The 15,469-nt window shown below is 34.5% G+C and overlaps 1 protein-coding gene across 1 annotated transcript in view; it reads right to left on the minus strand.

Moving 5' to 3' along the window:
* The window catches only part of LOC133207387 (calcium-activated potassium channel subunit alpha-1a), a 258,220-nt gene that overhangs the window by 209,385 nt on the left and 33,366 nt on the right, over positions 1 to 15,469 (minus strand). The window contains exon 2 of the mRNA XM_061344253.1: positions 4,781 to 4,804. The gene's annotated coding sequence lies outside the window, so the exon portion shown is untranslated. The remainder of the gene's footprint in view (positions 1 to 4,780; positions 4,805 to 15,469) is intronic.

The following is a 15,469-nucleotide window of genomic DNA, read 5'->3' on the forward strand; positions in this document are numbered from 1 at the left end:
AACTCTACAGACTTTTACAGAGCTATTTTCAACTGACAACATATCAAGTGACAGTCAGATAACATCATTAGTACTTATCATAACTAATTTTATCTAATACAACTTGGTAAAAATCAGTATAATGTTGTCAGGTTTCTTTTCATTTTCAAGTTTTTCATGAATTTTAAGTACATCATAGTTCAGCCCAAACACAAAATTGTACACAAGTATGGTAACAAGAAACTTTTACTTACATTTTTATATTGAATTGCTGGAATATGCAGAAAATACACACATTAAAATTGCTTATATTGAAAATAGCATATTTCTTAATTTCATCAGGGTGTATGTATGTTCGCTATTGCCTGCAGCATATCTTCTCTAATTACTGATATCACAAACAAAGGCTAAAGGAAGATTCCTGCAGAACTGCTAAACAACCAGGAATTTAATGTTACAACAGGCATAAGTTAATGGCCCGGAGCACATCTCCATAAGTCTAAGATCTTTCAGTAGTATATAAAAGACAGAGGATGCACTTTCTTTCAAAATACACCATTAAGTTCATCATCCTACTTTGATAACTGCATTTGAAAAGGTTTAATGAGAACCACATAGGTAAGTAGGAAGAGAATATTACTTTATTTTGCATAAGATTTCTAATTGCTTACCATAAACTGAGAACACCGGCAACCTTAAAGAGTATCACATTAACTTGAAAAACAATCGCCATGATGACAAGTCAATTCTAAGAGAACAAAAGACCAATAATGCCAGAGATCTTATTTTTAATCAAAGGGGTTTGTGTGCAACTATTATCATATTAAAGAAAGAAACACCAGTATGCAGTTTCAACCAATATATTATGTTTTTTAACAGTATTTAATAAGCCACCTCAGTTGTATCTAGTATGCTGACTTCATTACAGAAAGATTCTGTTCAACTGCATACCTGTTTACTAAAGTTGACAATCTTGCATGTTATCACTTCATAATGACACCTTTTTATTAGTTCTTATTTACTTTTTTATTTTCTTATTTATTTAGTCATTATTTAATATAATTGCTCTTGAATATTATTTATCAAATTGTATCAAGGAGTAATAAATTATTCTGTTTACTCTAGATAATAGAAAATAATTGGTGACATGAAAATGCAAACATGTCATATGATTCTGAAAAAGAATACTTAATATATTTCCCATGTTGACACTGAATTGAAAAAATGAAATGGATCAAGTTAGTGAGGAGTATACCAGAAAAATAAAACTTCCTAAATTACAATATAGTTAAACACTGGAATACGTTCTTTATGGAGAATGTCAAATCTCAGATTTTTAAAACCATTGTAAATGCTTTTAAGTATGGGAGATATGGACCGCTTATAGTCTTTGCATTTGTATATGTCAACAAAATGATTGACACACATGGCACTTCTGAAATATCCTCCTTCTGTAGGAAAGGACCCACAAACCACTGATGCTAGGTGTCTGAATAAATTTATGTATGGCCACTCTTACCTTGCAGAAGAACGAAGAGTGGCTTCCTGAGATTCCTTCTTGCTCTATTTTATGTGATTCTATTTTGCAGCTACTCCCTTTTAAAATCACCTAAAGGTGCTTTTTTCACATTTGCTATGCTCTTTGCTCAGTTTTCAACAGCCCACCATTATGATTGGTTGCCAACTCCAGCTAGTCCATCTCAGTGTCTTATTATCCTTCTGTTGATACTTTTAAAATTTTCCCTCATATGACTGCACTCTGAAAAAAACAGTCTTAAAACATGAATCCTGTTTGACTCTAAATTAAGATTATTAATAATTTTGCTTTTGCATATCATCCTAAAGTTGAGGTCTAATATTCTGCTTGATGTGCGTAACAAATACCTCCAGGTGAATTTGAGTATTTTTTCCATATGTATCTTGCTTTCTTACATGCTGTAATTAAAAACCTAATCTTGTCTTATGAAATCTAGTCTAAATTCAACTATCCTAACTCAAAATGTCATGAAAATGAGATAAATTGGAGTGTTAAAATATTTCCATTTAATTCAGCTGACTGTTTTTTCTGGAATTCCCTCCTGCAATACTTTAATGAAAATACCTGGCTACTACCTAGTTTTTACTGAGTAGTCATAAACTAGTTTATTATTTGACTTTAATGTCAGTAAATAACTGAGCAATAAAAGCCAGAAGTACTGCAAAGGGGTAGAAACTCAACATTACATCAATTTTTTGATGTATTTTATCAATCAGCTTTTTTAGTGCATGCATCCAAATCTGTTGTTAACCATTAAAAGCTATCCATACAGTGTTGATGGTAATTCTAAAGCAGTCCTAATCTATATTGTTTCATATTTCCAATGAAAGCATAACTGTAAACATGAACCATGTACATTCATTCCTTCAAACAATCTGCATAAAACTAGGAAAAATATTAGTCCTGAACAAATTATTATTATTTCAGATTCTATTTTATTCCTCATGAGGACATTATAGCACCATGTATCCCATCAGCTTAAGGGTCCTTTCAAGCACTTTAGTCATTAAATATGCAAGATGCATTTAGGGTGCATAGGTCGTGCAACTCAAGTACACCCAATCCAAACTATTATGCATCTAGCTCCCCTGTAAATTATCACAAGCCTTATTTTTAAACTTGCTCCACTTTAGTAGGAATAATAGGAAAAGGGAGTTGAAGTAAAAAACCTCTTGCAACTACCAAGAGTAACCATCTGAGATGTCTGACTATATCCTGAGCATCACAGTATATGTGTTTGAATTCCATGTTAAACCAACTACAAGCATGATCCAGGTAACACTCACTCCCAGTATCTATAAACATGACAGTCTTTTCTCTCAGTTTCCCTTTTTCTTTCCTGGGACTCCTGGAATGTCCTTATTGCACCCACCTTTTTAAAGTAAAAAAGCACATGTACACATTTCTCTACCCATACACTCTGCTGATGCAGCTTACTTTCCACATGCATAGAACTGCAATCTAGTAATTTCCCTACTTAGAAATTTTCATGTCACAGCTGCTCCAGCTGTGGGGCCTGATTATTTACCAGGACTGTCTTAACGACAAATTACCACATTCTCAAGGCAAAATGCTGATACTATGAAAGATTGACTGTATAACCATATTTACTTTGCAGAAGAATAGAAACAGTTTAAATGGACAAAGAAGAAATTAAAGAAATACTTCAACTAGTTCAACTTTTCAGACAAGAAAACTAGCCTGGAGCCTGAGTGACAGTCTCAATCACAGTGGCTTTTCTAAATGGGAAAGACAAATCCCTTTTAGCAGATTACTGACACTGTGCTTTTCTTTTTGAGCAGTCACTTCATCTCCATTAACAAATGGAATAAGGTATTGCCAACACCTGCAACAACTGCTCAAATTATCCAAGCCTGATATCAAACTACTTTACGTCAGTGTAAGGAAAGGATTATAATGATGTTAAAAATTAGTATATCGTGGCCTTTTTTTCTAACACCATCTCAAAATGGCTTGCATTGTATCTTCAAACATCTTTTTATACTGGACACTGTGCATGTAAAAATGGATGTGTAAGTTACCTTACACACTGAGCAACTGGAAAGTCAAAAGGACTGGTGAAGTAATCCATTTTACACTGATTTCAGGAGGAATGACCTCATGTTGTCATATAGGTAGACATCTGATCAGTTTTACACTCCTTAAAAGACTTTTACTTTATAAGAAAAAAAAATAGTAACTGTCATTATGTGGAATATAGGAATAACAGTATTAGCTGTGCTAATAGCTAATTACTTGCTTTATTGTTTTGAATATAGCCCACATTTTCAGTTACCTGCTTAAAAATACACACTAAGAGCATCACTTGGCTTTGCATATATGTATATATATAATCTGTATTAATTTGCAATCTGCAAATAAATTTTTAACCCCCCAAAAGCATGAAATGTAACATCTGAACACATACACTCAACATTCGTACTGATCAACAGCGCTACAAAATTGTGTTTGGATACAGTGTCTCAACTCACTTTCCAAAGTGCTCTTTCATCAGGAAACTATAGGATTAGCATTTAATCATGTCTTCTAATGTGGCAATGAAAGATTTATTTGAATACATTTAAGAACATGTAAATAACAGGTTGCTTAGGATGGTCACAGTGTCATTTATAAAAGAAATCTAGAGCAGCATTAGAATTCTTCATATGAAATTTCATTTTGTTTTGCAAATCAATGCATTTTAAACTATTTTGCAGACTATTTAATAATTTAATATCATAGAAAAGCTGTCGCACTTCAAAATTCTTCACTAATTTTGACGTTTAATAAATGGTTATGTGTAATCTTTTCAATACCACCTGCTGCCAAAGTTGGCAGAAAGGAAAGGCTTATCTTTATGAACACTAGTGGCATTGTTCAGCCATTGTCACAACAGAATAATTAGCACACTCTTTCCCACATCTTCACCACACTGCAATTGTCTATCTGGTCAATAAATTACTGTAATACTCTGTAAATTTTAAACATATAGGCCTCATACATATGTCCTATTCATTCTATAAAATGTTAAACATAATTTACATTTGCTCAAACTTTCTAATTTTATGGCTTTTTAAAATTCCAGTTCATGCACTTAATGCTCTAGACTGCATTCAGTGTGTACACCATTATGGTAAGCACATTGGCATGCACAGGCAATAAAGGATAGATTATCATTAATCCCATTGACAACCAAAAAAGGTGAAGTTGCATCATGCAATGAAACCACAGCTTGGCCTGGGCTGCCATGCAGAAAAAACCTACATCAATGAGTCTGCTGTACGGCTCCTAGGTAAGAGTTGATATGAAAGAGGTGAGTTATTTCAGCAATGAGGTCACAGGCTGAAAATGTTTATACTACTGCAAACAAAATACTGTACACAGCACCAGTACTACTCCGGAGGGATGGGAGAAAGGGAACAATGGGGGACTAGAAGGAGGAGATATGCTTGTAGAGGAGGACAAAAGGATCAGGAAGAGAAGGGGAAAGAGGAATTATAGATTACAGTAACAAGTCTGAAATCCAATTGGCTCTTTTTCAATAAGCATTTTGTTACTTCATTCAAAGTAAACTCATTTGAGCTTCTAAAGCAAACCTGAATTTCAATGTATTTTTCAAAAACAAACAAACAAACAAACAAACCAAACAATGGATGAAATGATGAGATACTGGGTCGTTTCAAAATGTCCATAGTGTTCAGTAACTGATGAATAACTAAAGACAATAAACAGATGTCGAGGTGTTTTTTTTCAATGCAGTGCACAGGATCTAAACCACACAGCTTGCACTGATTTGAGTGCATAGTGCATTGAACTGAATGAACACAGGCAATATAAGGGATGAATTTATATGAGTGATTTATTCAGCCATCTTCTGCAGCTTTTCTAGTAAAAGACATCTTTCTATGGAAGAAAGCAGGAGTTCTTTTTTGCATAAATTGTGGTAATTCTGAACTGCCTTTACCTTACTCACCGTCATAGTTGTTCTGAATGTAAAACTGTGCCATGAATAATACAGTGACCACCTAGCCTGTTGTAGGTCATGCACATTAGGCCCAGTACTTCATAGCCTGATTCCAGTAAGCTCAGAAAGAAATAGTTGACCAAGTAATTTATTTTAATGCAACACTCACATAAGACATCAACAAGATAACAACATCTCCACCAACTAATAAGAAAGAAACACAAGCTTTCTTAGGTATTGTGGGGTTTTGGAGAATGCACATCCCAAATTACAGTCTGGTTGTAAGCCCTCTCTTTTACATGGCATGGAAGAAGAACAATGAAGAAAGTATGATTCTGTAACTCTATAACACATTATTATATGTGTTCCATTACAAAAATGTTTGTCTCATGTTTTTCAACAGCTCTGCTGGTTTTTAGCAATTTTTCCTAATTACATTTAATTGTAAGTGGTCATGTTATTTTTATCACTGCTCCCAAATATATAAACTAATTATGCAGGATGGCAATCCAGGGAACACCCAAAACAGTTTTATCAAGAAAACTAAAATTTCACTTACTGCATAAAGTTTAATAGAATCTATTTTTATTCCAGTTGCCTAACTATTGCTTTCAGTACTTTGGGGTTTATATGCTGATAGCTTTTTGAAATATTAATATTTTTACTTTGCAAATTGCCACAGAAATTTACATCAAAATAAAATCAGCTAAATTGACAGGAGAAATTATTTTCTGGCCTCTTGAAATATCTCAGAAGATTTTAGAAAAACCTGCCAGAACTTTTTGAATTTGACAGGTAAACAGAAATTATATATTTCAGTTATAGAACCTCCATCTGTACTAAAACAGTAAAATATACATCCTTTTTCCAGGCAAAAACTTCCATCCTTTTCACAAGGGCAGAACTTATAGCCATGACACATACCGCTTTTGGCCACTACATGCTATTTAACAAGGATGGTAGGATGTTTCAGGAGCAAGAACAGATTCAGTCTTCTGTTTTCAGATTGTTGCTGCAAACCAACCTCACATTAGAAAAGTTTCTCTGCTTCAGCTTGACAGAAGCTATCAAACTCATTAATTTCCAAACAAACAAAAACGGTCAAAGTTTCTTCCTTCTGGTTTAGAAAAAAAGCCATAACAAACTTCATGTAGTTTGTACAAGTCTGTTGCAAATTATAATCACTGTGAAGCATACTGTACTGTTGAAACTAAATGACCAGAGCTATCAAATTGCTGGGATATTTTGCCCTGGAGTTTAGTTCTTCCAAACCCCTGAATATGAAATTCCATTTAATAAACCAACTACTTGCAAAGTTTTGTCTGGCAAAACAGGACATCTGATTCTAGCTTTCTGTTTCTCTTAAGCATACTATGATGCACAGCAAATAAATGAGATGGGTAAAACTACAGTCTCAACATTGTAAGTATTTCTGCTTATATACTCCACTGATTTCAGCTAGATATTCACATACGGAATTAAGGGTATAGGATGGAGCTTTGCATAAATAGTGACCAAAAAACACCATAAAAACTTACAACTGGTAGGAATATAATAAAATTCAATGATCTAACTTACTAAAGAAAGCTCACTTGTATTCAGAACTTTTACGTCTAACCTCCTCTGAAAAATTGCATGAACAATGATTCCACATCTCTAGATCGCTTGTTTAAATGCTTCATAGCTCTTACAAATACAGAAAAGCTTAAACATCACTAGTGCTGATAATTAACCTTTAGTCTTTAATATTCTTATTGCTCATTTGTATTGAGGAAAATCTTCATGGCAACAAGAATTTTTTGTCTCTGACTTGAGAGGAAGGTTCCTAACATGTTGGTGTCCTGGCCCGCACTTAAGTTCAGTACATCTAAGCTTCCAGAATCTAAAGAGAACAGTGCACTAGCAAGCTGATGTCTTTCTTTGTTTGTTTTTTGCTTAAGTTTGCTAAAACTGAAAGTTGAGCTTTTTAAGACATCTGATGGTTGAAATTCCTGACTGCTTTAAAAAAAAAAAGAACTCATTGCATAGTTCATACTCTATGAAATGTATACATTGCCTTTTTCTATGCACATTGTACTGACATTTCAGAAATTCAGTTCCTTGCTCTTAGTCAGATATGCTGTTAAAGTGAAACAGCAATTCAACAAAGGTACAAATATATAATTAAAAATTCACCCTTATGTTCCTAAACCTAGAAAGAACAGTCAAAACATTAAAGCTCACTGCATATAAAATTAAAGATTTATATCAATGAGACTTATAAATATTTACTAAACAAGGTGGCACATACTGATTTAAGAAGGAGCTCAATAAAACATACCTATACTTCTAATGAAAAGTATAAATTGCAGAAAAAGTCAAGAGACAATTTCATTGATATTTACTGAAAACTAGCTTACTCATAAAGTGATGTTACAAAAAATACTAGACTATGGGTAATCTATTTTCCCTATGGTGGGAGCACTTAAGCCTGACAATTACAATGAAGATTTGCAACCATTCTAACATTAAAAACATGTATCAACCACTATTATTACATTTACATTATATCATGTGGTATACTAGAAATAAAATTACTGTAAAACTGTTGTCACAGGATTTTTTGCTTTGAAAAATAAGTAGCCAGCACAGGAGCTCTCTATTCTATAATACAAAAAATTCAATTAGAACCTATCAAATTATTTTAACTGTTTAAATGAAAAGCTAAAATTATTAATAAAATATTAACACATTTTAAAAGGAAGACACTCTGGAAAGCTAGAAGAATTAGTATTTTGAATACTAGAGAAAATCATCTCCAAACGCCATTACTCAGAATCATCAACCTATCAGTGCCGTAAATCTTGGCACTAGCTGAATAGAATTATACTGGCCTTATAAATCCACAGGGGCTTCCTTCTCCTCTAGCTGCTTTTTTGAAATGGAACACAGTCTACCTGGAACCAAAGTTCTGTAATTCATTCAGCCTCTTCTAGCAGCTTGCATGTATCCCTGAGGCCTTAAAATGGCTTATATTTATTATACACAATGGCAGTAACATATTGGAGGTTATAAACGACCGTCATGCCTTTACACTCACCCTGACAGTGAATTATGGCCTCAGGAAACACAAGTTGAAATACAAGTAGATGTATTCCACTTCTGCCAAGTTGCAGAAGGCAATGGCACGAACTGGGAAAATGAACTGCTCACTGTAGGAGAAGATCAGATTCAAGATCATTTAAGGAATCTGAAGGTGCACAAGACCGTGGGCCCTGGCGAGATGCATCCAATGTAGCTGCTAAGCTATTATCTACCATGTTTGAGAAGTCATGCCAGTCTTGTGAAGTTCCTGTTGGAGACCTGAGGAAAAGGACTTGGGGGTGTTGAATGATGAGAAGCTCAACATGAGCCAGCAGTGTGAGCTTGCAGCTCAGAAAGCCAACCATAGGCTGGGCTGCATCAGACAAAATGTGACCAGCAGGTTGTGGGAGGTGATTCTCCTCCCCTACTCTCCCTCTCTTGAGCCCCCATGTGCGGTACTGCATTCAGCTCTGAGCCCCCAATGTAAGAGGGACATGGGCCTGTTGGAATGAGTCCAGAGGAGGGACACAAAGATGATCAGAGGGCTGAAGTACCTCCCCTATGAAGACAGGCTGAGACAGCTGGGCATGTTCAGCCTAGAGAAAAGACTTATTGGAAGACTGTTACAACATCTCCAGTATCTAAAGGAGGCCTACAAAAAAAGCTGGAAGGGACTTTTTACAATGGCATGTAGTGATAAGACAAGGGGAATAGTTTTAAACTGAAAGAGGGAAGATTTAGATTAGACATTAGAAAGAAATTCTTTACTATGAGGGTGGTGGGACACTGGAACAGGTTGCCCAGAGAAGTTTTAGATGCCCTAAGCCCAGAAATGTTTGAGGCCAGGCTGGACAGGTCTTTGAGCAATCTAGTCTAGCAGAAGGAAGGTGTCTCTGTCTGGCAGGAGGTTTGGAACTAGGTCCCTTCCAACCCAAACCATTCTATGATACATGTTCTCCAGCTGCTTGTGACATTACTTCAGATCCATACCAGTAAATAAACAAATAGATATGGAACAACCTTTGTGCTTCTGTAAGTATCAAGGTTTGCAGTTTCATGTACTTAAAAAAGCTATATTAGCTCTATTCAAGAAATATTTTTGGTTTGCACGTATTTATTCCCTTTCCCAAAAATGCATTAGTATTACTAATGTAGTTCTGGACAAAAGTAAAAAATAAAAAAGAAAATAAAATATCTTAAATCCCCTCCTCTGATCAATTTGAGAACAACTGAGAAAAATTTTCATGCCAGCATTACTATGCTGTACGTACACCAAGGAACACTCCGGTTAAAAAATGTCTAAGAATTTAATACTATGGAAATGCATAACTGAAGAGTGATAGATATTTAAAGGACATGCACAGCTAAAATAATCTGTGCACTTGAAAAGTATGAAGAATTTTTCAGTTGCTAGAGTGTCATAATGATTTTGATCTCACATATAGAGGCCATTTGCGGAATTGTTTATGCCTTCCTCTCCTACTAGTAACAGGCAGTTATAATGAGCAGCATGACAAATTTATGTTAAAGTTTACATTGTACAATAATTAGGAATCAAAATATTTTGGATTTTCATGCAGATGTGCTACACTAATTTTGGATGAACAGATAAACACTCCATTAAAAAAAGTGTATTTTTTCACTGTAAAGGTGTCTCTGTCTTCAGGATCACGCATTTTTAAAAATCTTATCTTTATCTGTCTAAACATTTTACACAACATATTCTGAATGTACAGGAACAGATATAAACTTTGTTTTAAGATAAACAAATGAAAGACTTAAAGCAAATATATTTAGCTGAAGAATAAAAGAGCCTTTAATTAATTTAAAATTACTTAAAATATATCTCAACTTTTTATATTAACTGCATTTTATTAACAATTTTAATTACATTACTATAAATTAAATGATAGAAATGTATATATTTATATATATATTATATATAAAAATATTATAAAATTTATATAAATTAAAAATATAAAATTAAATATATATTTTTTTTCTCCTTCTCTGGAGACATTCAAAACCTGCCTGGACACATTCCTGTGTAAACTTATCTAGGTGTTCCTGCTCCGGCAGGGGGATTGGACTAGATGATCTTTTGAGGTCCCTTCCAATCTCTAGCATACTGTGATACTGTGATCACTCATGCTCTAAGTTCTGCATTACCTTCCAGTTTACTGCAAAAAAAATATACAAAAGGTTTATGATGTACTAATGGACTGACTTTTTGGTATTATGTTAATATAACACTATTGTTTACTGATCAAGATGAGTAGCAATTTTCATGGTCACTATTTTCTATGAGGGATTTCTCTTATTTTCTTCAATCAACTTGACAAAGTTAAAATCTGTTGAGCTGAAGTTACTCAATTTTCTTTATTTTTTTTTTACTTTACCAGAAGGCAGATGGAAGTGCATAGAAGGTCATGTGATAGTCTGTTGTAATTTTATTGATAAGTAGATTGACTCGTATATAGAAATTTCACGTTAAGATCATAAACACCGATACTAGTACTTGTGAAAACAAATGTATGAACAGTTAATGCATCTGAAGACTTGTAAAATAAAAATTCTACATATGATTAAAAATGGTAATTTCTTTATCTAAAATACATATTCAAATAAATTTGAGCTACACTGACCAGTTTAGTCCTGCCTATATGCACTATCCTCGCATGATATGTACTTGCCATACAACAGACACTTGAGAAACTAGAGCAAAAGTATTTTAAAAGCTAAAAGAGAACAGGAATAAAACATTATTATCTTAGCTCTACATTTACGAGTTACCCTAGATATGCAAATGAGCAGAGCAGGTAAGGCTTTTCCCCTCTGATTTTTATTAGTAGAATAAAAAAATAAATTTTTTTTAGAAGGCACAAGCTCCACTTCTCTACAGTTCCTGCCTCTAGATATTCTATCCTGCAAAGGGAAGGGATCTTGGCTATCTGAGTTCCACACAGATGTTTCCATGACATACAGATTGTCATTATTGTTTACACAGGAGCATTAAGAAAAGACAGTAGGATCTGAAGGTAAGCATTCAACTAGAAATTCTTAATGAATTTAGCTGGATGTCTTGTGCAACACAAGCTACTGAACTTCATCAGCTTACTTCTGAAGGAAGTATTGACATTTTAACTGAAGTAAAATTTATGTTTTGATAAAGTACATCTTTCAGGAAAAATAACCAATCATTCCCAAGCTGAAAAACACAGAGATTAGAATTCCTCATTTTCTCTTGATAGAATATTTCAGTGGGCAGTCACTCACACTAACATTTTACACCTTGTTTTCAATTTCAGCTTGTCCAGAATCAGCTTGATCCTTGTCAAGCCTTAATTACATTAAACAGCCTTTTACTTTCTTCTACAAAGATACTTACTACAGTATAATCAAATCACACAATCAATCCTATTCTAGATAAACCAAAGTGATTAAGCTCTTTAAATCTGCTACTCTAAGGATTTTTTCCCAGCCACCAAGTTTTCGTTGCTATCCACCATTCATTTTTTGTTTGAATACTCACTACAGAGTATCTGCAATCTTCAGTATAAGTTTCCACAGAACTGAGATGATAAGCTGAGTCTCACAGAGCTTTAGGTATTCAGAGCTATAAAGTTCTATACTACAAACGCTGTTTGATGGAAGTTACTTTTTCAGTGGAAGACTGCTGTGAAACCTGATGTCAAAAGTATGCTTTACATAGTGTGCACCTCATCTTCTCATATGCTTCAGGAAGCCATAATTATTAGAAAATACTGTTGCAGTCCCTTAGACATACATTTCAAATCATGTGCTACAAAGCCTTCTAAAGAAACTTCCAGATACCTATGTAACTTGAAACATTGCAGATTTCAGACCCTGAAGCTTTCCTTTTCCTGAAAAAGGAAGAAAGCCTAAAAACAACAACAACAAAAAAAAAAAAAAAAAAACCACCAAAAAACAAAACAAAACCAAAACCATACAGACATTCAGTTATCTAGTATAAATATACTTAAGGTCATGACAGCTTCAACATTTGATAGAACATTGCATGCAATAAATCTCTTCTATAATTAGACTGCTTATCTACTTCAATTCCCTGGCAGAAACCAGACTGAAACTATTCGCTGCATTTTCCCCCCCTTTTATGTCAGTAATGGCACAACTAACTACAAATATCATCACTTGTTCTGTGAAAAAACCACACAAACCCAACAAAAACCAACCCTTATATTTCCTTCTTTTGTTACCTAGAAATCAGATCAGCTATTCTTCTCTGAACTGAAGTATGTGTGAAAATGTGGATATAATACTTAAGTTATATGCAGGTGGGATATACCATTCTCTGTAGATGTGTATGAAAGTTCTCTGTGGGAGTATGACTACCACTTCATTAGCAGAATAGAGTTCGTTCTATTTTAGTCTTTGGTTCCGTAAGACTGACTGTAGTTTTTACATTTAGAATTAAATCTAAGCTTACAGGCACATAATACCTGTATGATATTAAGACTTAAAAATATGGGAAGGCATTTAATCTCTTATCTTGCAGTGAGAAATTTGTGTCTGAAGTTGTACTTTTTGAACTTTGAAAGCAGTAATAACCTTTCTTCCTTCCTCAGGAAGGAAGCTTCCTAACAGAGCTAAAACCCTTATTGTTGCCACCAATTGTAAGTTTTTAATAAAGGAAGACTCACTGGGTTTAATATTTGGTAACTGCTTTGACAACAGTGATCCTGGCAAATTGTAGTCAATACAACTTCAGAAAGGGGAAAAAAAAATCTAGAAGAGAATCAACGATGGTCAGCAGGAACTGGGCGCCTAAAAGCTGACTCCAGCGTCAATTCTTTCAGAAACTTAATATCCACAAGAAAATCTAATAACAATTTGTCATGCATTATTTCTGAAAAAGACACTGGTATAGAAAATAATATGTAAATTATATCACCCACATTTCTTTTTTTACTTTCGCTGAGCGATCTAAATGATGCAAAGGAACAGAATTTTCTAGAGTTCATCAACAGATAGTCTGCACTCATTTGATAATATTAAAAACCTCTGAAAAATATGAGTAAAATATAAAAAAAAATCTTTACTTTTATAGGTTTTTCTAATGAAAAACTCTGGTCACTTTTCTGAGAAGGCAGAAAGCTCTCCTTATAGGCTAATTCTTCTCCCTTCTTCTCCCACCACCATCTCGATTTGTTATAGTCGCAACAACTTCAGCTGAAGAATAGGTTGTTTCTAAGCTGTCTCTCTTTAGTTTGAATTCCTTCTCTATAGAGCTAAGGGACAAAATTTTGTCAGTCATTCATGTGTTGCAAATCACTATTAGATTTATTTCATTCTAGGCTAGTCCTTGGAGGGGAAATGAACGACAGGAAGTTGGAAGGAAAATTAGGCTGTACAAAAAGTCCTGATAGCTTTAAGGCCCTTACAGAAGTTAATAAAAACCTAGAGACAGTTAAAACCAATACTGAATCTTGTAATAGCTGAACATCTAGATGTCCTTTTTTATTTTATTTTTATTTGCCTTTGGAGATAGCATGAGGATATCTGCTTCAACCATTTTTCCAGATGGTTTAAACATTTCCTATAAAGCCTAAATTCTTTTATATGATTTTTGCTATGTAAGTTATAAATAGATAAGGCTGGTTGATAGTCACATCAAGTCCTATACTGGTCCAAACATAAAGCAGACTTCCATCTTAGATGACTCCTCAATTTAACATGACCCTCATTTCCAAGAAAGTTAACAAAGCAGTTTAGAAAGATAAGTCTTTCTTAACAAAGGCACTAAGGACACCCACAAATCTTACACACTTTCATTGCCACATCCCCACACTATTTCCTTCCTTACCTTCACATACACTTGTTTCGGCCAGCAGTATGACAAACTCCCAGCTGGAGTACCAGCTTCCTTGTATTCACTGGGAATTAAGGCCAAGCTGCATATGAACTTCATAAGACTGCTAGTTGTACTGAGATGGCGGTGTAGACAGAGAAAAAAACTAGTTCTGTGTTCTCTTAATCAAAAAGCTGCTTTCCCCACCACTCAAATCAAATTGCTGGGGAGTAGCCAAGCTATCTAAAGTCAGAAGAGGTAGAAATAATGAGAATACCACAGACTCCTTCCTTCTCCAAACAATGTTTTCAAGGAATCTAGCATGTAGCTTGGCTGCATAGCTCTCTAAATGCAAGAGAGCTCGATTCCTTTCCCCATTTTGTCAGACAAGATCCCACTCAGAGAATCAGTGCCATGCTCTCCACAGTGACAGCATAATACTGCAAAGGTAATACTTCCCTCGTCCCCCTCAGCAGAGCAACAACCCTTTAGAAAACAGGGAGGTGCCAAAATGGGCAGTCTATTAATAGCTCTGCTCAAGCTCGGAAGACTCCAAGTATTCAAAACTCATCTTGTGATCTCCTGATCAATGTATCATGATGGTGGTGCCAGCAATTAGTATTTCCCAACTCCAGGTTCCCATCTGCTGTTTTTCATTTCATTATAAGCTTCAGTTCTTCACCCAAATCAGAAAAAAAATAAAGCTTATTTTATTTATTTTAGAAAACCACCACTGAACTCCTCTCCTCCTCTACTAAAACATCTTTTCAAGAATTCTTTATGATCAAGATGAAGATTTATATAAATAGTTATGCACCTGCACAGAATTTTACTAGCCACCTGCTGTGAAGTTAATGCTCAGAATATTAATTTGCTTAGCAGGGCTACTGCCATGCTACTATTTTCATTGTGGATTACCGCATTTTGTTGCATAGAAATGTTTCCTTGCATAAATTTTGTTTCTATGCAAGTAACTGTTCCTTTGGGAAAGGCTTTTTTAAGTACTATACATGCATTTATATGTACTTCACAGACTTTTCTTCATACTGTATTGCCTTCTTGCCACCCTCTCTGGATACCAAGGAGAATATAAATC

The sequence above is a fragment of the Neopsephotus bourkii genome, unplaced genomic scaffold (assembly GCF_033783945.1).
Source record: "Neopsephotus bourkii isolate Nb327-2 ecotype Australia unplaced genomic scaffold, CSIRO-AGI_Nbou_v1 NB_196, whole genome shotgun sequence".
Taxonomy (NCBI): Eukaryota; Metazoa; Chordata; class Aves; order Psittaciformes; family Psittacidae; genus Neopsephotus; species Neopsephotus bourkii.